This window comes from Motacilla alba, chromosome 3 (genome assembly GCF_015832195.1).
Source record: "Motacilla alba alba isolate MOTALB_02 chromosome 3, Motacilla_alba_V1.0_pri, whole genome shotgun sequence".
In the NCBI taxonomy this organism is placed as follows: Eukaryota; Metazoa; Chordata; class Aves; order Passeriformes; family Motacillidae; genus Motacilla; species Motacilla alba.
Window position 1 is genome coordinate 53,380,997 of NC_052018.1, and position 25,504 is coordinate 53,406,500.

General features: G+C 39.8%; 1 protein-coding gene across 5 annotated transcripts in view; it reads right to left on the minus strand.

Annotated features, from left to right (window-relative positions):
- The window catches only part of THEMIS (thymocyte selection associated), an 83,200-nt gene that overhangs the window by 30,864 nt on the left and 26,832 nt on the right, over positions 1-25,504 (minus strand). The gene's annotated exons all lie outside the window — the stretch shown is intronic.

Here is a 25,504-nt window from a genome sequence, read left to right on the forward strand (position 1 = left end):
CTGACACAGGACTACAAAGGAGGTAGCCCACACTGCACTATTGGGCCATCTGTCTGTCCCTCAGTCTTCAGATCTTCTCTGCCCCTTAATATTTAAATAACATCCACACTGGTTCAGTGCATCTCACAGAGTACTTTTGCTTCACCATTGCCTTAAGCAGACACCAAGGAAGAGTAAGAACAGAGCAAGTCAGGATCTGTTACACCCAAATACACTTTCAGCCTCCTACTATTTTCAGCTCAGGGAATTTCCTGAGTTTGATGTGGTTTTTAGTAACACTCAAAGGGTGTCTCTTCCAAGTATTTGTCCAGTCTCCCCTTGAACTCCTGATCTGCTTCCAGCCTTGTTCTGACTCCCCTCGTGCTGAATATATCCTGCCCCATTTCCTCTAATTGTGGTCCAGCAGAGACTGGGAGTGAAGTGGGGCAGAGGGGTTGGGGGGAGAGTGGGGGAGTGAGATTTTTAAAATAAATTTATTTCATTTTCTTTCTCCTGTGCTGGCCTTTGTAGCATGAGTCTGCAAGTCCAGCTGCAGAACTCAATATCTACTTCCTCTTCCTCCTTCACAGAAAATGCTGTGCACAGCAGACATCAGGCTGGGGAAAGCAGCAGGACACTGAGTTGGTAGGAATTAAGTACTTCAGACTGGATTCGTTGCTCAGACCCTGGGTGCAAATCTGCACTCACTCCCTGTAATTTGAAACCATTATTCTGGATTTGCTCAGTCATGGCTGAATTCAGCATCAGACTTCTTGTTTTTTCAAAATCTGGTTTCCAGGCCACAGCAGGGAATATAACAGCAGGAGTGAAAGGAAAATGGGTTATTTTATTAGCAAAATGCATTGCTATTCTAACAGGTATTTCTGCAACGTTTCAATTCCTTCAAGAATTTTGTATTCACACACACACACACACACATAAATGTACACAGAGATATGAGTATATAAATATTTCAACATGCCCACTAGAAGCCAGCCTGTTTTGTGAGAAAGAAACTATTCTGCCCCGTTTTCCACTTCCTTTTTTATTCTTTATTCTCTGACAAAATTTCAAAGTCCTGACAATTAATTCCCTTGCAGCTGTGCTGAACTGCACACCAATGGTTAGCAAGCCCAGCCAAGTCACAGGGGTCTTTGGTTTGTTGGCAACACTGAATCACATCCTGTAAAGGATCTGGATTTTTCCTCATCAGAAAGGATGTTCACATCCTGATACTTTTGGCAAATTGGGAAGTACCAACCTGTCAGAAAAAAAAAAATCACTTCTGATTACAAATACTTATCAAAACTATTAAAAGAAGACTTTTTAGTCTGTTTCTGGCTGTTGGCATTTTAGATTTTGAATTTCCTAAATTCATTACAGCAAATATTTAAGGGAGATTTAAGGGAGCAAAAAATTAAGGGAAAGAAATGCTTTCAAAATAATTTACTCCTGGGTATCAAAATGAAACTGTGTGATACCATGTGCCCACTTCTGCCTCCTGCTCCTACTCAGTCTTGTACCACCCTCCTGGGCACTGACTCCACTGGAGGTCTGAGTTCTCCCCCAGAGAGAGGCTGTAGCCCAATCAGCCCCAATACCAAGCAGTGAGGATGAGAATTGAACATCCCTCTGTGCTCATAACTGTTTTCCATTGCTTTTGTTGCATCCACTCCCTTTCCAGGTTCTCTCCTGAGAGCTGGCTTTGTAGGACAGACCTGGCACTCCAACAGTGCTCAGAGACATGCCTCAGTGGCATTTAAAAGGCCTTTTAAGCCTATTCAGAAATAGTCTACAGAAAAGAGAGTATCTCTGCAAATCTCAACCAATTATTCCCTGGTTTACAAAAAAAAAAAAAAAAAGGCGACTGGAAAGTCAATATTAGAAGCAGCATGGAAAACACTGATAGTGGTACTTTGCTCATATGCTAAGAAATGTCAAATAACAGAAGAAGGTTCATATTCAGTAATTTTTCTTCATACCTAAGATACACCTTGGTTGTTAGTTCCACCATTCTGTAGACGACACTAAGGATTGCACAACCTTGAAAGAGGAGATTGCTCATTCCCAGTTCATGCTCATTCATGTTCAGCATATGTCCAGCTTCATGAAATAGTGTCTGAACTTGGCAGGTAGTTTAATGTACTGAACCTGTCCTTTTAAACCCCCTGTTTAAAACTTTGAAAGACTGTGTGCAGAAGTCATTCTAAATTGTAAGTATCTGCATTTCCTAACCAAAATAATGAAGTAAATAATCCCCATACTGCATTTACACATTAACAGAACCCAAGAAGACATCCAGGTTGGTGGGGCTTTAAGCACCATTGCAGCTGACTAAAGCATTAAACAGCTGTTGGCATGGAGAGTTCTGCTGTGAAATCCACAAACATTTTCAGAGAGCTTTTTCACAATGACCACACATATACACCAGACAGAAGATTCTTTGAGCAAATAAATACTTGCTTGGTGGACAACTCTTCAAACTATCGACACAGGGCAAAGAGCTGTGCAACTCCTGTGATTTTCATCAATAAGACTGCTTTGGTTTCATCAGTCCACTGAATTACCTTGGGGATTTAAAAAAGATGTTACTTCTGCAGCCTAAAATTTCCTCTCAGTCAGTCTTTGAGCCAAACTTAACTGTTCACTTGCTTTTCAGTTCAGCAGCCAGCCTTTAAAAACATAATGCTGTCTTCTCCTGATGTTTTGGGCTCAACATTCAGATGGTCGGCTGGGGTTTTTTTTCAGATGTGAATTTTCTTCTCAGGACTTGGAAATTGAGATGACTCTAAATGAGTTCACAGAAGGTTTTAAAAGAGATTATAATTACATCAATCTTATGCCAGTTTTGAGAGGTAATATTTGCAGTTCTATTAATTGCACAGGAAAGACAATTTTCTCACTCTTCCTAACAGTAAACAGCCTAAACATGCAGGCTAGGCCTCCCCTCAACAGCATATGATATATGCCAGATTATCAACAGATGATTATGACCCATATTGCAGAAAAGTTTGTAAACAATGTTGCAGGCTGCTCTCCCAGATCTACCAACTTGGCTCTCATGCTTTGGCTCCGGAGAAAAAAGGCAAACGTGCAATCAAACTGGCCGCTTTGGCAACAGCAGGACTTTGTTCCTCAGCTGAAATGACTGCTGACCTCCAACCTTCTATAATTCCCTTCATCTGGTTTGCAAAATGAGGGCAGGCGGGAGAGGAAGAGGCTGGGCTCTTTGTTGCAGTGGCAGGAGTTGGTTGTTGCCTCAGGAAACTGCCTGGCACTGCCAACCAGAAACAAAGGGCTTGGGGAAGAAAGACTCAATAAGCCGGATGTGAGAAGACATTTCTCTCCAGAGCCGTTCTTTTCTGTGATTTTACCAAAACCACAGCTTGTTGAAGTAGACTGCTGCATCGAGCAGATGCAAAATGTTTCAGCTCTGGGAAAACAAAGCTGCCTCCCAGCTGTGCCTCCAGCCAGCCACGAGCATATCAGCAGCGCTGTAGATAGTGCAAGCAAAGAGGCATGTGGCAGAAGTGAGGTTGTCCCAGCTGAAACGAAGTGCCGAACTTGTAATGAGCCTGGCCAAACTGCAAAATGATGAGGTGGCTGGTACTTGTTTCAAGCTGGTTGAAAAGTGGCTTGTTGAGAGTTTAGGGAAAGCAACACCAATTCTCAAACTCATTTGGCTGGTTTTGGCTGTTGGTGTCTTCTTGACCCAGTGACAAACAGATTTAATGCAATAAGCAGCTGAAGAAATCAGTCTATTAAAATCAGTGTGCATCTTTGCGTGAGTACAGCTATGCACAGGTTTCATTGTTTACAGGAGCAGAGCCTCAGAGACCCACACATTCACACATACTGAAGTTTGCTGTGGTGAATAATCCCCTTTGGTAAGCGGAAAATCTCGCCATGGTCTTTTAGAAGCCTAACATCTGGCAAAGTCAAGACCTTGGAAACAATGTTTTCTACAGCAGTGTGTTTTCTGGCCCAAAGGAAGATGAATAATCTGTCAGATATATAAATCTTGTATGTCTTAAACCAAAAGGGATTCAGGGAACAAAGTGCATGTTTCCATAGATGATGACAGTGCTTACCATATTGTGGGTGCTACCAACATTCAAATAAAAACCAGAGCAAATAAATTGACATCATTTATTTATTTGCTTCTTTGTGAACATATAAGAAGACTGACAAGAATAAAAGAATATACAGTTTGTTGTCATTAATTCTCTGGTTTAATAGTCTTTCATTTACTTAGGTGTAGAAAAATTCAGAACTAATAAATCCATCTATGTTTTCTGGGTTCCTGTGACATTTGAAAGCTTATAAAAGTAATGCAGGTCTCAGGTTAGTCTCACCCTCCAACACTTTAGCTTTTTAGATAACTAATAAGATCAACAGCAGGTGACACTGCATGTGACAATGGCTCTAGGGATAAAATCCTCAAATCTACCTGGAGCTAGACTGAAATCTCTCATTAATTTCACATGGATTGTCAAAGAGCATCTGTGAGGCAGCAACAGTTTGTGGATGGCACAGTCCTGCTTGCCAGCAGAAGCCTTCCCTTCAGCACTACTCATTTCCAAAGACATAAACTCCCAAATTATTGAATCCTACTGTGAATAAAAAGCTGTGTCATAGGGAACCTGAGGGCACCCCTGATGCATCCTTTCGAGACAGAATTTATTGGGTCAGCAACTTCTGACTCCTCCTAGCCCATTTGGCCACCTCTATAGCCAGCATGTCAGCAACAGAGAAACACACCTCACGTGACAGTAACTTTTGAGGCCCCATTTTGCACTGCAAAACTGAAAAGAAGCTTTAATGCAAGTGAGAGCTAGACCCAGGGAGGAGTAGGAAGCCACACTTACAGTACAGAGCTTTTTGAAGTCAGTGAGTTACTGTGTTCTGGTTTTAGCAAACCTTTGCAGGAGGTGGCCTGTGTGGTTTTGTGACCCAAAAGTTTCATTTTAAGTTTAGGGGGTTGGGTGAAAGAAGACATTTGAGAAGAAACTGGGAGAAAGATTCACACATATATTTGAAAGCTTCATAGAGTTTTTACTGAACTGCATGGTTTCTAGTCCAAAGTAAGATTTCATTAGAATTTTCCAGTATAATTTCTAAGAGCTTGAATTTTGATTCATCAGAAATAAAGCAGAAATAAAAGATCTTGTATTTTGAACCACCTTATTTCATTTTTAATAGTCTATCTTTGGCAGTTTTGTAGCATAAACATTTTCTTATATCTCAGAACCTAACACAAGTAAGACTGCAGTTACAAAGTTTCATACTTCCCCTCCCCCCCAAAAAAGGCTTTGTAATATTCATATAGTGATAGGAAAAAAGCAGAGACCATTAAATATTCTTCTGATAAAAGCAGTATTACTGATAGAAATTTCTAGGTGTGAATAGTCCACATCACATTTCTCTTACAAACTTAAAAATATTCTTTATAGCAATTTCATAATGTAGCTATCTAAAACTTCTATATTAAGCCCTGGATTCAAGCAGGTATTCTTTTTTTTTGTGACTTTACAGGTACAATTGGTGCATTGCTCCTGGCAGACTGGCAAGATAGCACACAGGAATTATCTCATTTAACTGTAGATCAATGCCATGACTGCAACGATAAAATTGTAGGAAAATTGTACAGTAACTACAAGGTTATTATCAATCACTTTTAGCTCTGCAGTGGCACAGGAGAGAGGACAGATACTGTAATAGGCTCTCTGCTGAGTACTTTTCATTAATATACTCTGTTTTCTTACAGTCTTGTACATCTCTTACTCCCAGTGGTTACTTTTGTCTTGCTTGTGATAAAAGTAGGGAAGTCAGCACAGGTTCAAGTAAATATCAGGGTGTATGTTGCTTTTCCTCTTATGGACCAAAAGGCTTATTTAGTTATTTATTATTTGCTAAAAATATATCACAGGGACATAATATAAAATCAATATGTATCCTTCCTTTGTTTGGCAATTATTTGGTCACAGCCCTAAGAGGAAGACAAAGCTAAACTGAAGGTCCGTGGCAGATTTCTGATGTAGGCAGGTGTTCCTTTACTGAACACGGTGGCTTTACAGAGGCATAAAATTAAGAGGCCCAACCAAATCCCAGTCTTAAACAATTGATCAGATTTTAGCAGTTAATGAATGCATAGAGACAAGAATGGAACCACAAGCTTTTTTACTGCTGTGAAAGAAGCTTTATCAATGAAAATCAATTTATCAATGGTTGCAAAGTAATTTAAAGGTTCAAAGCAATAGTACAGAAGAGTAGGCTTTACTTTTCATTAAAACAGCTTCTTTTGGCTATCTCAGATTTTTTCCTTTCAAAATTACCTCTTTAAAAGCATTTATTTCACACCTGACCAGAATTCTTCACTTCAGGCAGTCCTCTGACTCCAGCTCTCTCATAGTCGTGGTAGAATTCAATGTTTTTGGCCAGGGAAACATTAACATATTTTGGCACAAAAGAGTGTCAAGGGTTTTGTTCCAGAGGAGAGCTAAGTACAGCAGTCAACTGCCATAGCATTTCTTCTTACCTGCATAAATTTTATTTTTCCACTATAAAGGGAGGAAGAGGAGGGAATTCCTGGAGAGTAAGGTGGCAAATTTATTCTGGTTGTCCGAATGTGGGTGTCATTCAAGAAAGAGCTGCCTGATGATGATCTCAAACTACTTCAGAATTATTTTGCAAAACTCATACCTAACACTATTTCACAAGGCTATTTATCAGAGAACTTCTTCCTAAGTCTTGATGGATATGTATAGGGACGCATTACACATTCATGACAACTACATCTTAAAAAATACTGTGGTTGCTGTGAATTCATTTTGTAGGTTGACTGTTTGACAAACTTTGTATCTGGGATCTCATTCTATTTTTTTTTTTTATTTTTTTTTTTTTTTAAACTACAGTGAAAAAGTTCTGCCCGGAGATCTAGTTCAGGACAAAACAGGTCTGCTAGCCAAGAAGTCTCACCACTAACCTGCTGAGTGACTGCAGGCAAGTTGTCTGCTGTCCATTCCCTCCGGCATGTGTTCTCCACCTACTTAGAACATAAGGATATCTGCTGGGATTGCCACTCACTGTGTGTTTCTGCAGGGCTCAGAGACCTCAAGACCCTCGTTCCACATGGGCCTGTCGGTGATGTGATGACTACAAATATCTGTGAAATGGATTTTTACCATCACACCGTTTCCTAGTGGACTTTTATCTCATCCAAATATCCTACTCTTATTTTCCAGCTATCAGCTAAGGCAAGTCCCCAGGTGTGAGAAGCTCTCCAGCTGCCTAGGAACTGAAGCTATGGAGAGCTGCAAGTATTAAATACCTCCCCAGGATTCTTATAGCTAGCAGCAGCCTCTTGTTCCCATCTCTTTTCATATTACCCTTATATAGTTCTCTTGTACAGCCAATAGCTACATGAAAAATGTGGAAAAAAATCAAGCTTGCAGTAGTCTTGACAAAACAGGCCCATGCACACATCACAAATATTGATATATTTATAAAATATATTTTTAACAGAATGATGGAACTATTCTAAATGAAGCAGAGATCTGAAATCAGAAAACTTTCCCGGAGTTATGATTAAGGCTGCGAAGTCCAATAGATTTGCATATACTCAGCTAATAAAGAAAACCATCTCCAAGGACCAACTTGCTTATCAAAAAAAAAAAAAAAAAGGCATTCTTACATAAATGCCCTAAACCCACTGAAATACTCTAAACCCACTGAAAAAAATGTAAACCTGATTCCTCAACAAAGAGCTGCCTTTAGTGAAGGTTCACCCTGTATTTGGGTCACCACGACAATAATTACCAAGCCTCTCACAGTGTTATCTGAGGCACCAAGGGGACCTACCTTGCACGAAATAGGAAATAGAATTCAGTGTTTTCCACAGGGCCATAAGGCAGGTAAGCATCGATGAATATTGAGATTAAATGACAGGCACAGAAGCAAATGCTAGTAAGCAATAGGATCAGTTCATAGCTTGCCTCACTACCCATAGCATCTTTTCAGGCCTCATAAGTTTTCCGTTTCAGTTACATCAGCTATCACACCAGCCTCAACCTTGATACAGGCTATTTTGGCAGGTTTATTTTTTTCGTCCCCAGATGGCAAGCTCTTTTAGCAAGGTTCCTCTCTTCCTCACTGTTTGCAAACAAGACAGCCCTCTCATGTTTAGAAACATTTACGTATGTTCACGGCTGTCCTGCTGACTTCAAAATAATTTTGTCACAAGGAAAAGCTAATGTGTGGCATCAGAGCTGGAGGAGAGCTGCATGGAAGCATGCCTCAGGTACCACTAAGGCAAATACTACAGCAATTAATGCAGAGAAAATTGACTGCTGAATACAGACCACAGCCTTTATGAAAGTACTAACAGGAGGCTTGAAAAGTAAAAGCACATGACCCGTCTTAATCTCATGGTTCCTCTGAAATTAGGTGCCCATTAATGGTTACATGTCCAGTGTGCAGGTGAGACTGCTATCAAATCCATCACTATTCAGTCAAAACCCCAGGGTGAAATTCTGTGCTGCGCAACAAAAAAAAATTACAGCTGAGGAAGAAGAAGCTTTGATGGCTTAAAACATCCAACTTTCAGCTGTCCCGGGAGCTATAGCTGGCATCGAACTGTTTTATGCCCTACCCCCATTTTTTACCAAGGCCCTTCAGAACAGAGGAAACATTGCAATGAAGTACAGGAGCTACTGTCCAAGGATGTATTTATTTCAGTCAGATGTAGTGAAGAAGGCATGCTCAGTAGAGGAGAGGTGGGAGATAGAAGAGAGAACAAAATTAGGGAACTGAAGAGCAGCTGTTCAGATTAACTCATTGCATGTGTCTAAAGTCATACAAAAAGATATAATTTCACCCAAGAGCAAACCTTCCAAATGGCAATTTATTTCTAGAAATAATTTAATGACATGCAACTACTTGAGTGCTGGTACTTTACATACAAATAAAAATGGCAAGTCTTTGCACTTCAGTGTTGTCATCTAAATTAGGCTTTTGAGACCAAGTCCTCTGTGGGTATAAATTAGCATAGCTCCACTAATGCTAGAGGAATTATTTATGCACCAGAAGGGGAAATAGTATAGGGAAAAGACATTTTTTGACTATAAAACACTAGCTCGATCCTGATTGTTTTTATTTAAATTATTAATCCTCTGGGCATCTCCAGTGAATAGATTTTACAACATTTGTAGATCTGGAGAATGCATATATAGATACATGAATTGATAAGACAAGCCTTTAAGCTCTCAAAAAGATGAAGCACAGGGCTGAACCATGTAGGACAAGGGAAATCTATAACCAAGGTTTCTAGGCAGCTTATGCAAAACTCCTGCAATTTTGGCTTTAAAGGACACAACTGCCAACAGGGAAAAGGGTTGTAAAAAACAGATATTCACACATTTAGAGAAAAAAATTCCTTTACTGTAAATTATTGTCAGAGCCAGTGTATTCTCTGAGCTTTCAGTTCCCTTGGCGGAGAACTTTCTAAGGAGAAAGGGCAAGCAGTGGAGCACGTTCCTCACACCACTGGTATGTGCCATTGGTATCCACATATAGGATGTAATCCTCTGCAAGAATGTATATGAGTCACAAAAGAGTAGCAAAAATTCAACTTTTTTAAATAATAAGATTTAAATCCTTGTCCAAAAAAAAAAAATTAAAATGGTTACAGGTAGAAGGAATCATGCCTCTGAACTCTCAGAGAAGAGAACCCAAGACACAACACAGCAGGATCTCTGGGCTCAGTCACATGGCTGCACACAGCATGGCCTTGGAGCCAAAGCATTTGTGCTTTATTGCAACTGGCTGTGATCCCTTCAAACAGAGGGGACTACAGCTGGGCTATTCGTCCTTCTGTGGTACATCGATGGTGCCTCAAAGGTGATACAATATTGTTTTGTAGGTTCAGGGGTTTTTTTCTTTTCTTTTTCTTCTCCCTCTCGGGAGACATTAGGTAATGGTATTTACCTGCTGGTGGGCATCAAGGCTCTCGTAAAGTGTTCCTTGGGAATGTAGGAAAGCCAACAATTGTGCTTCTATTTTCACACCTCTAATTGCATTTATTTCAAAGTAGTGCTGGTGCACTCTCTTTTCTCAAACACTATATCCAAATAGACCCCCAAAAAGCAAATAAAATAAACAAAATGAAGGTGGTAAAAATACACATTAAATTACTTAAGAAGAAAAAATATTTGTGATAGTAGGAGGCTAGGCTCTGAACAGAGGCAAAGCAAGGGCTTTGTCTTCTAAACTGTTACTGAATTTGCGTTACTAGGAACATTTTACTCATTAGTTATGTTCTGCAAGTAGAATGACAGCAATGTTTATCCAGAATGTTGAATTTATTAAATGGGGATTTTATATCACCCCTTTTATTATAAAGTGTAGAACATAACCTAAGTGCTTAAAAAATTACAGATGAATAAGATGAATATGGCATTTATTATTAAACTAGGCAGTAGTAAACAAAATTCTAACATAAAAAGCTGCGCTTTTTATGGGTTTGGTTTCTTTCTTTGAAAGAGTAGGGTTGGCATCTTTCCTTAACTGAACAAGGTTTTTAAATGTAATGAAAATAGATGCACAAAAATGCTCTTAGCGGTTGTGTATCAGTAGTTTAGTTAGATTTCAAACAAATTTTTCTTGTCTAAGATTATCTGCCTTTAAATTCTCAGGTAAATTATTAGAAGAAAAACATTTATTATGTTACGGGAAAGGGCTCCCGATATTGGTACAGTGCATTTTAAATCATAATTCTCTATAAATTCAATCTATTCACATATATCTGCAAGATGAAAGAGAAATGTTAGTGAACTAAAAGTCAAAAAGTAAAATGAAGGAGAAATAAATTTACTTTATTGCACCTATTAATGAAAATATGAACCCTGTGAGATTAGTAGGTGGGGACACATTTATTAAATACAGATGAAATAAAAAGAATTTTAGAACAAAATGATTCTGTGGATGATTTCATTTATCTGCCATTGAAAATTATCTAGGACAGAAGTTTAATACAGTGAGATGCTTGTGTAATAAGCGTGAATAAAATGGATTCATAAAATGCAAAAAGAGGAGGAAAGCTAAAAAACTTGTGTGCTTCTGTCATGCTACATTATCAATATACAGTGAGGCGGGAGAGGGAAAGGGAGAGAGAAAGGAAGATGGAGAGAGAGAAGGAGAGGATCTATTTGATGAAGCTACCTTTTATGTGTGGGGTAGGATTTTAGCACATTTTTACACTTTGTGTACCAGTAAGGAAAGGAAAGCCACAACACATGCATCTGTTTTCTTGCCTGAAATGGAGGCTGAACAGATACATTCATGTGTGCAGTGGTTCAGTATATAGGAATCAAAATTTACGGCAAAACTACAAATCATATGATTTTCTGCCAATGTATATGGATTTTCCATGTGCAAATGCAACTAAAATTTTCTTTTTCACAACAAAGGTATTAAAAACTTACTGCAAGTGTTTATTTTTTTTTTAAATTCAATAGTTTACATCTTCATCAGCAGCAAAGATGAAGACTTCAGAAATCCCCATTTTTCATCTTGTAAGAAAGGCATGGGTCCTGCTCTGGGATTAGATTGTCAAAATAAACACTTTTCATCTTTGTGACTTTTTGTGTGTATGCATATTTGCAGAGGACAATCTTCCACAATTTCAAGACATCAAAACAAGAATCAACTTCTAACCAAGCACAACCTGTTTTAAATAACAGTTTGAAGAAAAAAGCTGTGACTGTTGCCTTTGACAGGTGAGTGTTTCTTATGTCTCTGAAAGATGTATGGATTTTCTCACCTGAGCCTATGGTTCCTGTTACAAACAATGCTACAAAAGCAAAGTGGTGGATGAAAACAAGGCCCTTTTAGAGATCCCAGAATCCAGTGTGCCCTTCAATTACTGGCACTGCAAAAGCTGTGGAAACAGGAGGACTAGCTCGCACTTGAATTTTTACTTTGTCTCTTTATCCAGAAAGAATTTGCATGGCAATATTTAGTTTTGCTGAGAAAAACAAATTGCAACAAACCAAAATTTGCCCAGCCATACTAAGTAATTCCATTAAAGGTTTAATTATACATTTTTTTCCTGAACTTTTTTCTACTTCAGTAGGAATGATATGTGCACAACACAAAAGCATGGATCCCCAGACCGCTAACTTGAGGATTGATTTGTAAATTAAGTTGTGTTTATGCCCGTTTCTATGAAGGAATCAACTTCATCTTTGATATGCATATGGCCAAATTTCTAGACCCCATGAGATTCCTGAACAAGGCTAAGAGATTGGTGCATGCTATATACCTGGGGAACCCAAAAAGGCAAACTCTAGAGCAGTTTATAGGCTAGGGATGAAAACAGTTGTCTGAGTATGTTGGTTTTCCTCTAGGTTGTAGGTTTCTGGATGACACCTAAACCTCAGCCTTCCTTGCCAAAGCATTTCCTCCTGAACCAGGGCTGCACCTCATCCCTCAGAACTTGTACCTGCACAACTTTGTAGAGTCCAAGCCAACATATCCATGGCCCCAGGGTTTCACTGGAGCTGCTGATGGGTGTTGTGTGTACTGGCAGCCATAATGTAGTGACCCTTTCCCTACACAATGCACTAATCACAGCCTTATTGTGAAAAACAAGTCTGTCATTCACTTTGGGTTAACAGCTGTGCCACCGGTGGAGTTCAGCTCCAGATCAAGGCACAAAATGTGCATAACTACAGGTATCCATCTGCATGTTTCACATGTCCTGATTACAGTCAGGAAAGCTCCACAATGCAGTTAAGAACTGCATCCATGCATCCAGCTAACCACAATGTGTCTACTCAGCTCTCTAGGCACCACTGAGAGTAGAGACCCGAGTGGAAATGTACACATAGAGGGGTAGCTCACATCTCTAACATGTGTCTACCTAAGCAAAGGCACCTCTTTCTGTGGCTCTGCTATACAGGCCATCCATCACTGCAGCATGCTGGCCCAGCTTTGAAGAGACACTCATGCCATTTTGCTCTTCCTAAACAAATATTCCAAATTCACACTTCTTGGAAGCAGTTTCAATTCCATTAAAGCAAATGGAGCTGTATTTCCTTAAACCACACCCGCACATGTCCCACGAGGGCCATCTATCCCAGTCCAGACATTTTTAGACAGGACACAAGCATCAAAATGAAAACACAGTGGAGGAGCTGGGCAAACAGCAGAGCAGTCAAAAGGGTGCTTATAGCATGGGTTTCAGAAAGGAAACTGCTTAGCACTGCCTAATGACTGAAGTCAGCTAGAAAAGCAATTGCTCTGTCAGGAGTCTTCATACCAGAGAGGAGGTTTTGTGGTTACATCTGAATGACACGATGTGTTGAGAGAAAACCTAGCACGGCATTTTGATTAGAGGTGCATACAATGTATATGCACATAAAACATTTGTAAAGTATTTTTTAAATCAACAAATTAGTGTCTCAGACTGTCATGTTATTACAATTGTGCTGTACCTGCAAACAGGGTGAGAAGCTGCATTACCATTTGAAAATTGCAAATACAAATTGCATTTGTACATCTGAAAATATATTTACATTCGATAAAGTTATAAAAAACATGATGGCAGCACTTGGCAATGTGTCTTTTGAAATAAGCTGGAAGAGCCCATTAATTTGAAATTGTTAGCATAATGGTTTATGCCATTAGGTATCAAATCTCCTTTTGTAATTACAGAAGAGATCACAACCAACAAATAATGAAATTGTGTTTAGGTGCTCAGGAAAAACAAATTAGTTTAATCTACAGTCCACAGACATTTGAGAGCCATATGTTTCTGTTGCCTTTGTTATTTTTGAAAGCTGCTATGATTTATTACTCTAAACATATAGCAACAAATTGAAAACATGGATTAAAATGTCTCCTACTTGACCTTTTCAGAGCTATTCCATGAATATAAATATTTATTTTATGGATTCAACAGCTGCTGATCAAGTTATATATTTTGAAAAGTATTCTTTGAATTATTATTCCACCATTCAAATTACATAGTTCCACAATAAATTTTGTAGGCATTTTATGCTAACCAGCACCTTATAAACCATTGCATAACCCCCATGAACTCACACTGCATGAGTGGTTGTAGAGGCATATGATTGTCTGTAACGTGGTGATCTTTGCACTGTAACAATACAAGAAACCCCTCTGGCATCAACTCTTCACCTGAAACAAATCTTAACTATTAGATTTATTCATTCAGAGATGAGAAATCAGTCAGCTATTGTGAATAAAATAGGAATGCATAACAACAAAACCAAAACAAGCTGTTTCCACTTTTCCTTGGATTTTTATTCTTGTTCACATTTGTAACACTTTCATTCTTAGCCTTGCCCTTATTTCTCTCAAGCACTACAATCTCAGTAAGGACCTGAGTTGTCATCACTTGCCACAAAGCAAAATAGAAGATAGTGCTAAGCTGCAGTGATTGAAGACAAATAATAGAAGTATATTGTCCCAGTGCAGCTACTAAATTCTAGTGTGGATTACAGCTGATTCTCCCATCTGCACCTCTTCTGGTTCAGCCATGGAGGCAGAAAATATTACTTAATTGCTTTTCAGTGTGCATGTCTGCTGTAGGATCAAGCACACAAGCAGTGAGCCCCCACACTCATGCAAAGAATTCCTGAGGTTATTGGAATTTTTTACCCCTTGTCCTGTAAGGCAGTGAAAACAGTCTGGTGTCTCTATGCTGGTTAGTATTATACTACTCATTAGAAAATGACTCTAAATTCCCATTTGTTGTAACTACACCGGTTTACCAATGAACAAGAACAAGAACACCTTATGGGAGTTCTTGCTTCAGCTGCCCCAGAAGAGAGATTTCTAGAAAACCTTTCTTTTTAAAATTTGAGTCTGTGTTTTCTGCGTCCTGAGTTGTGACCTGCACAGAATGCCCTACATCACTCTGTTACACCCACAAAACTGGGGCCTCCAATATGAAATTTACAGATTTAGCCCACAGAGTATCTTCCAAATTACATTTGTCCAAAATGCTTTTCCAAGTGCTTTCAGCCTCAGCCTGAATATTCATCTGCTTTGATAACCACCTTGGATGTTTTTGCTTGTTCTGTCTCTGGCCTTGTTTATAAAGATATTGTGCAGTAAGTTAGGGAATATATTTACAGCTCCTTGCCACTAACACTCTCTGTAAACACCCCTACAGCACACTATATTGCCTTGGTTTGAAGCAACTTAATCTCCTCTCAATGCCACGTGAAATATCTAATACTTTCTGCAAACTGAGTAACCACAAAAGAGGGCATGCAGGAAACCAAATTAGCTGTAAATTCACAGCTGAACACACTACTTTCTGTAGAAAAGCCATCTATTTCAGTTATTTCTTTGCAACTAGGTCGTGATGATGATATCCCTGAGAAGAAGATTCATTTGCTCTTCCCGCTTTCACTTTCACTGTCATGACTGTAGAGCTGGTGTCTAGTCACTGAGAGAATCTTATTATAGTAACATCCAAATGTGACACACAGCAAGGATTAAACTGTTATCCAACTTGTAAATGCATAAGCAGGCTCCCTGGAAACAGCATTCAGGCTGATATTTTCATTTTCCAACCTGTATTTTTCTCCATCTGAGCAGTCAATGGAGCATCTTCCTTTCTAAGTAAGATCCAATTATAATGAGAGCTTGGATTGACAGGAAACATTATTATAACTGAATGAGCTGTCAAATCCATGATTAATAAGGGTTTTCATTTAGGTTCAACAATAGCAGCATTAGACTACTGCCATATTATTATTCAATAACTCATAGCATTCATAAGAAGGCTTATTTTCCGTTTCAGAGTGTAGATCGAGATGTTTCACATTCAGCTATTCGTATGGGCAGAAGTGGTTTCAATATTTCATGAGATGATTTTATCTCCTTTTTTTTTTTTCTGAAGATGCAAACTAATGAAAAACCTTATGCAAAATCTAAGCCTGCTGTTTGAGGATTAAGTTTCTGTTTTCCTTCTAGCTCCCATGTTTTTGCATCCATCTTCCTATTGCTTGAACCATGAGAACAGAGAGGGAATATGAATAGTGTAGGAGGTTGGTACCCTGGGTGTTCACAGCACCAAAGGTTGGTGATATGGAGTAAAAGCATGAAGCAAACCAAGACCTCTCTGCTCTGTGTGTTCAGTGAGGTGCAAAGAGCAGATATTTCATGTTAGCCACCATGTACCTATGCATTCAGCTGTCTCAAACAGAGCAGATTTTTTTTACATAACACTGCTTTTCACTCTTATATGAGAGACAATGAGGGCAGAATTGTTATGAATTAAGATATTTACAAGGGGAAAAGAACACTTTTAGAAAGAGAAGTGCTCACCCTCTGCTTTCTTGTAACAAAAATGCAATTCCCTCCATCCCACATAAATTCTGCTTTCCCATCCCATTTCACAGTTTGATAGAATGTAACTGGATATTCTGTTTTTCTGTTTCATTAGTTCTCAATTTCACCTTCCTAGCTTAGCTCCTTAATCCGCTCTTCCACCCAAATGGAGGTGCTGCTCCATCATTGCAAGTAGTATAAATGATGTGTCAGGCTGACTTAAAAAAATAACCTTTTAGCCCAGCATTTATTTATATACCATCAGTTATGTCTGACTACTTTTTTTACATGTATGATGTATCAATATAAGATACAGATAAATATAGAGATAGAGAGCTAGCTAGATAGATGTAACCTGTGCTGTAGTTATCTCTTTCCTCATGTTCTTCCCTTGATGACACCTTTTGTACTTGCACAAACTAACCTTTAACATGCAACTCTTAGTTTAATGTTATCGTCTGCCAAAGACCCACAAGCTGGGGGAATTTATGGAGGCATTATAAGAAACATCTGACTTTCCATCCATAACTCTCCTTGTCTTGAAACTAACCGCTACCTTCTGTAAGCCAACGGGTGAAGACAAGGCTAAAGACACCAGATATACCACAGCAGATGCAGAAGACAAGCACAAAGAACTGTGTCTACTATTAGACTAAACTATGAAGTGGTTATCAAAAGACTGATCCTTCAAAGGTGTTAGTGAGCCTTAGGGTTAACACCTTGCTATGATATAAGTTCTTAAATAAGTTATTCTTTCTTGTTTCTTCCTCTTTCAAATACACACATTTCAGAATCCATCTGTCCTAGACAACTGTCACTTGTTTTTTTCACCTCTTTTGTAGATTAACTTCCAGCTAAAAAGTTTAAATAAGGCTAAAATGTACTAATCTCCAGTAATTCCATTGCTGATATAATTTTTATGATACTATTGTTGTTGCTACTGCAGCAGTCAATGCACAAAATACTGCATACATAGAAAAATCATTCTTGTCTATACAAATACCCAAGATGTGAAAATGAAGCATCGTGTCCCATTTCACAGGCAGAGGAGACAGCTACATGAACAAGTTGCCACCTAGTAAATGAGCATAGATTTACAGCTCATTTAATACTCCATGGCAACTGTCTGTGTGGTTACTGCTCCAGAGTAAATGCGAGGCAGCTCTGACCCTTCCTGAAAGTGAGGCAATGTATCTTGCATTTACCTGAGCTTTAACCATCCATATAAAGTAACTAATGAGCTGTAAATCCATAATCCCTCTTCACACCTGGCAGTTTCTTCATGTATCTGGAGGCAATGATATTTTTGTGATTTGCCTGTGGTCACTGAAGCAGCACTTACAGAAGTGGTGATGTAAGCCAGACCTACTGAGCTTCCGTGAACCCCTCTCCTCATATGGCCAGAATTTTCTTGTAGAGCTACTGTTCAATTTCTTGGCACATTGCCCTTCAAATGACAGTAATTCACAAGCAAACTGAAGCATTTTTTCCTCATTAATACGGCAGAACATGCATTCACCACTTATGCAAAACAGATGGATCCCTAAAAGTACCTTCCAGATATGATTTCTTCATTTCACATGTAAAATATTATTTACTTTTCCAAACACTCTTTAATTTAAAGTTTAAAAGCAATGCTTTGGGAATAGCTTTATCCTGGTTTATTAAACATATTTCAACTCTAGGTAATTTAGAGTCCAAACTAAAGCAGGGTTCACCACCAGTATTTTCCATCAGGGTGGTCCATGACAAGCAAAGAGTTTTCTTTATTTTCCTTTTTTTTTTTTTTTTTTTTTCCAATGACTCCTATTAAGTGACTCTCTACTTAAGACTCCACACTAGTTCAGGAGGACCACTGATACAAGCCACTGCCTACAGTCATTGCAGGCCTGGGATCATTGCTCTGGTTTTCAGCGGCACTACAGGAATCACAACAGACTTGAATACTCTGTGCATTTTTACTCCTCTTGTTATTCTGTATTTAAAAAAGAAAAAAGAAAATCTGAACCACTATGTCACAGCACACTGCCATGACATCTATTTACTAATAAAATTGTTTTGTGTTTTGAGGCAAAACAAAAATGTTGTTAAATACCTTGAAAAAGTTCAGTATAAATTAAACACCTCTACATATAAAGAAAAAAATTTTTGTGGTCGAGACAATAAATAAATTATTTTTTAGCCCTTAAAAGTTCCCTCATCATATTTTTTTATGCCGTGTCTATGGACTAACACATTCAAAAAGTAAAGAAGGAAAGCCTAGGGCTTGGACAGTCATTACAAATTTTAATGGATTTGATGAGTCCCTCCACAGCACTCTCTGTTTTTTGATAATCACTCAATTCCTCACTGCAAGGACTCTCTGAAAAATGCGAACCGTGGCTACACGTGTTTCAGGATGTGACACTGCCACCAGACTGACAGCAACTTTCTCATTTCTTGTCATGGGGCATATATTTCAAAGCATAATCCCAACCTTCTGGGATGCTTTCATTACCAGAATGCTCAGCTGACAATACTGCCAAATCTTGAATTTCATGAAAGAATGCATAATGTGAATGGGCAATGACAGTGCTGTCCCTTACACTGACCACATACAACACTTAAGTGACTTTAGTGAAGTTCCTTCTTTTTCTTTTTTTTTTTTCCCCATATTTTTTTAGCAGTGGCTCTATCAACACTAGTTGATTACATAGTGCCTGGAAAACATCACTGGACTTCATTTCAGCCTGTACCAACTATCTCTTTCCACACAGTTCCCAGAATCTGGTGGTTAGAGCACCCCAAGGCTCATTCCCACAAATAAGGATTCCAAAGGGTTGCTAGCAGGGACACAGCCACCCCAGGCCAGCTGGCCTTCAGAGCCCAGAACAGTTCCTGAAGGTGCTTGAGCAGGGATGGAGTCAGAGAGCCTGGGAGCTGCCCAGAGCCCTGGCAGCTGGTTCTGTGGCATCCTGGGGAGCTGCCACCCTGGTCACTGCCACCGCTGCAGACAGGCATTGCAGGAGTACAGGGACTGTGCTTCCTGCTGGAAATTTGCTGGGCTTTAGATTATCTCTGACTATTTTAAACTGGAAAATTCTTTAGTGATTTCCAGAAGTCCAAAACACAGTCCACAACAGCTAATGCATCAACAGCTAGCTATCCACAAACTTAATTTTCCAATTTTCTTGCTGTGAGGAGAAGGACAAACAGAAAAATGCAGCCTGCAGATCAGCTTTGTGTGAAGTCAGGCTTCTTGGAACCCTAGTTGAAAAAAAAGACATTTTTGTGCCCCCACTCCCCAAATTCTATTTTTGTAGAGTTATTCTGCTGCAGTGATTCCTTGAATTTTAGATTTATTTTTCTACTTTTTTTAATCTTGCTTCAGAATCATACATAATTATATGATTTTTTATGCTGTGTGTTTTATTATGTTACGTGCTTTCTGTGAGACAGGAAAAAAAAAAGTGCCGGCCAGTTCTTTCCTTACTGACACCAATGGCTTTTGGCTCACACACTCTGTTCAGGATTTCCCTTCTTATCAAGGGTTCCATATTTTCATGTGGTTCAATTTTTTATTTCTTCTGGGCATCCTCTTTATTTTTATATTTCTTTTCTCTTTGTTCTCCAAGTAATTCATTTTTAGCTCTAAATTAAGCAATTTGCTTTTAACCAGTTGGCATTTTCATCAGTCAGCATATCCAAATGTTCATCTGTACCTTCCTTAATTCCATGTACTATATCAGCATTTCCTGTATCACTAATGCCTTTCTGCAATGAGACTTACACCTCACATTGCCCTGCTGTTTCTTCAGGCAATTATGTACTGTCTGTCTTTTTGGCAGGCACACTGATATTATCCCCACTGTATTTAGGATTTGAGACTAACATCAAACCACAGTAAGTGCCTACTGCAGACTTGACGATTCTTTGTGGAAATTTTAACCTTTTAGTATTTTTTAAAAGGAAAAGAGAGTACTGAGAATATTAGGAAAACTCCAGTCCTTCATTAGCTTGGGCTTTAAGGTTTCCAGCTCCTCTAATCCCTTTCAGTTGGTTCATTCAGAGTCCATAAGGTACCAGCAGTCCTGGTCTCCAGCCAGCAATGCTTGGGTTCTTCTGCAGAAAACCCCAGAAGGTGAAGTGGGATGGCACAGGTGTAGACTTCAGCCCAGCATAGTATAAGGATGTGGATAGGCTTTCCAGAAAATGGTCACAGGCCCCCTGATCCAAACACAACTACAAGGATCTCTGCATCAATATAAAATCCTTCAGCTTGGATTGTCCAACCAACAAGAAAATCAAAGTGCTTGACGCTTGTCAGCACCTACACGCTGCTTTCCCCTAAGATCCTAGCAGGAGACGACCCTGTGCTGAGGTTTGGAATACATGCTGCTGGGGAAGGCAACAAAAGCCTGTGTGTAACCTGAGACGTGCCTGCAGCTCCCACTCCTTTATGCCTGTGACCTTGGCTTCAGCTCACTGCGTGAGAGCAGAGCAAGAAGAGCTGACGTGTTGGGAAGAAGCGAGGAACAGGAAAAGGAAGCCTGTTGAAAGCAGTACAGGGGACTGGGGAGCCAATATCTTATAGGCTAGGGGTGGGGTGAAGTGCACATGAAAAGTGTAGCATGGGGGAACCCAAACACATGGGTCTGGGGGAAATCAGGCACGTCTTTCACAGGGTGGGTTTCACGAGGGAAAGGAGCCACAGTGTGGATGTGGTTCTTGGAGAAGTGAGAAGCTGCAGCACAAGGACTTGGAGGCAACCGGGGCCCGATTCACCAGGTGAGGCTGTGGTGGGGACAGGATTTTGAGACACTTTAGGAAATTGGCCACCATGGCAGTATGGGGTGGTCCCCAATTTGTAGAGCTGCACATCCAGCTTTCACATGTTATTTATAAAGCAACTGGAAAATGACAGGGAGAAACAATAGGTAAGATGTGGGGAAGGAGGGGGAAAGAGAGGGTGGAAGGTGAGATTCCAGGGACTGGGAAACATCCTCTTCTGTGGGGACAGGAAAAAAGAGAGGAAAAGGAAGCACAGGTGCAGCATCAGCAACCACAATGCCTCACCTGTCAGAGAGAAACCCTTCTCCTTATGTTTGTATGTGCACATTTCCGCAACCACTAATGAACCTCTTTTTTCTTCCTCATTTCTAGAGCCAAAAGACTGTTAATTCCTGAAGTCTGTATAATAATTCCTATTCTTTCCTGGCTGTCTAGTGTGCATTTTCTAGTATGCTTTTGTTTAGGAAGGTTAGTTTCTTGCTACACAGCAGAAATATTTGTGTTAAATCTATTCTATAAAGGAGCCAAAAGTGTGAAAAATGTTCTGGAAGCAGAAAAGAAATACTTATGAGGAAGGAAAGGAGACACTACAGGAAAACTCATTTGCTGAGAAATGCAGCTTATGTCTTATCAACTTAATTCCAGATAAGTCTTCATTTTGCTGTGAAGACAGATGCGATAAATGTGTTAATAGCAGATTTTGATAGCTCAGTTTGTAGAACTGCAAAGCCAGATGGAAGTGATAATTTTTCTTTCATTTTAATTTTGAAATAAAAAGCAAGAAAGCAAGAAAGTTCTCGGTATCTTAGCACTGTAATGACTTTTGAAAGGATAATGGACCTTAGCACAAAATGACGATTAACTATCATGCCTTGATGCTCCTATTTTATTAAATTCCAGTTTCCTTGGCTGGAATTCTCTCAGCTTTCTTGCCAGAGATGAGCAGATTACTGCTTGTGTCTGACTTTTCCAGTCCCACATTCATAAAGTTATTTAGTAGCAATCCAGGTGGTGGATATTTTACTGATTCTACTGTTGCTCAGGTTAGATACATGACTAAACAGAACATTGATAATAGCATTGGATGGAGCTAACCTCTCTTACTCCTTATCAGGGGTGAAATACTGCCTTTTTTGTCCCTTAAGCAGTGCCCTTATGGTTTTAGGAGTCCAAGGCTAAATTGTGGCTTTCCATGAATTGATTAAGATTGCATTTAGAAATATTTGGTGTGGACCCTTTGTTTCAATTTAATACAAAAGCATGGAGGGACACAGATTAACACCTTCTAAATGTGTAGGATATTTACTGCTTGAACTGAAAAGAATGCTAGAAAACTCTTGTTGCTTGAATCCTCTTGAAGGAGAGGAAAGAGTAGGTTTCCGAGCAGGTGAAAAAGGAAATTTTAGAAAATTATTTTCAAGGAAGTTATTAAGTGAAAATTTGGGTTGTCATATTTGCAGTGATGTTTCTAAAACGTGGAAAAAACAGAGACATCTGGGTTGTTCCCTTTATATGAATTTTCATTTCTAGAAAGTGAATTCTGACTGAGTACTGACTGAGTACTCCCACAGGAACTTCTCTCCAGGAACCACTTGGCAAGAGGGTGAGATGCTCCATTGCCAAATCAGTAGCATTAACTTCTAGGGTTTTATTGGGTCATTCTCACTTTCTAGATAAGCTCACAAACCAGGAATTGAATGACCATTTAATTCTACATGCCAGTTAAAACCCCCTCTAAAATTAATTCCAATGATTCTAGCAAAGAGAATGTAGATTTCAGGTGAATTTTATAATATATTTTACCATGAGACAAAGGGTACAAATTGTTATGTCATTCCTGTCCTCAGCTGGGGGTGCTTGTGGGTGGAGGTATTCGCTATTGGATAAATACCTGCTATAGGCTAGTAATATCAGATAGATATCTGCTGTATAAAGTATATTATTGTCATCATTCAATACAAGCTATTTTTTAAAATTTGTTTAGTTTACATGCATTTTCTTGGGGTTTGTCTTTTTTAATTCAATTAGCAAGTAATAGAAAATTGCAAACATATGTGGTCTGGATGTTTCAGAAACAAAATATTTCGTATGAGAGGGAAAGGGAAGATCTATGCAGTTCTCTGGAGGGGGAGGACAGATCCCAGGTTCTGGAAGTGAAAGCTGTATCAGCAGGAGCTGAGCCAACTTAATTAGCCCTGTGAAGAGACTAGGCAGAGTGCTTAGTTAATGCAGCTGCGTCATGTTTGAGAATTCATCAGCTGTCTCTGGACTTTGCTGAACTGTGCAGACATCCCTGTCTCTGCAGCATTGCACCTTGCACAGAAGCAGAGGCAGTTTTCACACTCATCTGAGGTTCCAGTCCACACTGGATGCCAATCTCATACAATCCAGTGACTCACATGACCAAAACTATGCAGTGAAGCATGCAGCCCTGCTCTTGGGCCTAGAGTTTCCTTACCAAGGTCAGAGAACAGCAGGAAGAGACAGCTGGAGCCTCTCTGCCCTCACAGCCTTGCTGCAAGCTGAGGCGATCAAAGCACAAGCTGTAGCTAAAGGTGACCCATGCTTGCAGAAAATCCTCAGGTACTGGCAAAAACCAGGCAGATCTTAGTCTTCTGTGGACCCATGCAGCAGCAGCATTTTATCCTGGAGCTCCAAAACAGGCAGAGCTTCCCAACTGATGTGCAAGGAAACCATTCCCCACTCTCCAGCAAGCAGCCAGAACTCCCCAAGCACCAGGCAGGGAGCTGCCTGCAGGAGGAGCGTGGCAACTCATGCAGCACTAAAGCTTATCCCAGGCTGCCACCTTGTCAGGCTTAAGTTCAGCTCATTAGGACGCTCATCTGTTATTTATGCAAATAAGTCTATGCATAGTCACAAAATATGCAAAGATGGCTATTTATCAGTTTGGTACAGTTTCTGACTTTCTGAACCTTCAGACATTCCTGATACATTTAGAAAGAAAACACAATGTCCCCTAGCACTGCAGAGGGGCCAAGGCAGAGCCTAGCTGCTACCATCCACGTCTTCTCAGAGGACTCGTGGTGCTCAGGATAGAAAAGATAATGCAAACTGTGTGACTTTAAACACAGTATGTTACAGCTCAGGAAGCTTAATCTAGTGAATAAAGGATCCCTACTTGTTTCACCTTCCCAGGGGAGGAGATTTACAATATGCATAACTCCAAGCATTCTGACTGCAGTTTATTATTTATTTATAACCGGCACCTGCCCCTCAAAAAATTAAAAAGGGTCTTCTGAAACAGTGTTTAAATTATCTCCTTTGTCTGGACATCTGCAGTCTAAGGTTGCTCTCACTCATGAATGTGCAAAAGAACCTCAGCTCATCTCTCCTCTATCCTTACCGCTCTCTTCTCACTTTAGGAAAATATTATCTTCTGCATGAGCCTGATCAGGAGTCTGCATTCACCTGCTTTTCTGCACACATAGCCATTAGTAACTGCAGGAGGTTTGAATCCTCCTGACAAGGGTACAGATTGACCAGAAGCACAGCTTCAGGGAATTTTCCCCCATTTCTTTACCCCTGGCCAGTACCAGGGTGATTGCCTGCCCATGAGCTCCATGGACAAGTTTCTCATGCATCCTTCCTTGCAGAACAGGATGTCTTATTTAAGCTGCTCAGTGCTCATTGCAGAAATTAGAAGAAAAGACATGTCTGTAGTAAAGGCAGGAGAAAATGACACATCTTTTTTTGCCAGTACCCTTATCTTAGGGAGCCACCTTATCCATTCTATTCTCCTATAGACTGTTGTAACCATCTCCCAGTTTCTATGTGGAGCTTCGGACCTGCATGTGGTCTTGGAATTGAGGAATGAGAGATGGAACACCTTCAGCAGGCAAAGAGAGGTACTCACAGACACTGCCCTTTCAGAGGCCACAATTCAACTTCCCTTTCATACCAACACACAAAAAAAAGAGCTCCCTCTGAATCCCCCAAAATATAATAACATGAGTTACATTGTATTAAAAGCATAGCAATTGCAACACACGGCGCTTAGTCCACCCTTACATCAGGATGATGATCTCATCAGGAGAGAGTAGGAAAACTTGTGGGTTCAGATAACGACAGCTTTATAAATGAAGGAAAGAGGGGGGGAAAAAAAACCCCAAAACAGTGATGCAAAGGCAGTCCCTCACCACCTCCCACAAGCAGACTGCTGTCTGACCAGTCTCTGAGTTATGGTTGCCTTCCTAGGCAAATCACTCCTTCAGTTTTTATTGCTGAACACAGTATAATGTGTCATGGAATATCCCTTTGGTCAGCTGGGGTCAGCTCCCCCATCCATGTCCTCTACCAGCCTCTTGCCCAACTCCAGTGAACTTCCTTGGGGAAGCCTAGGAAATCAGGAAGGCCTTGATGCTATGGGTGC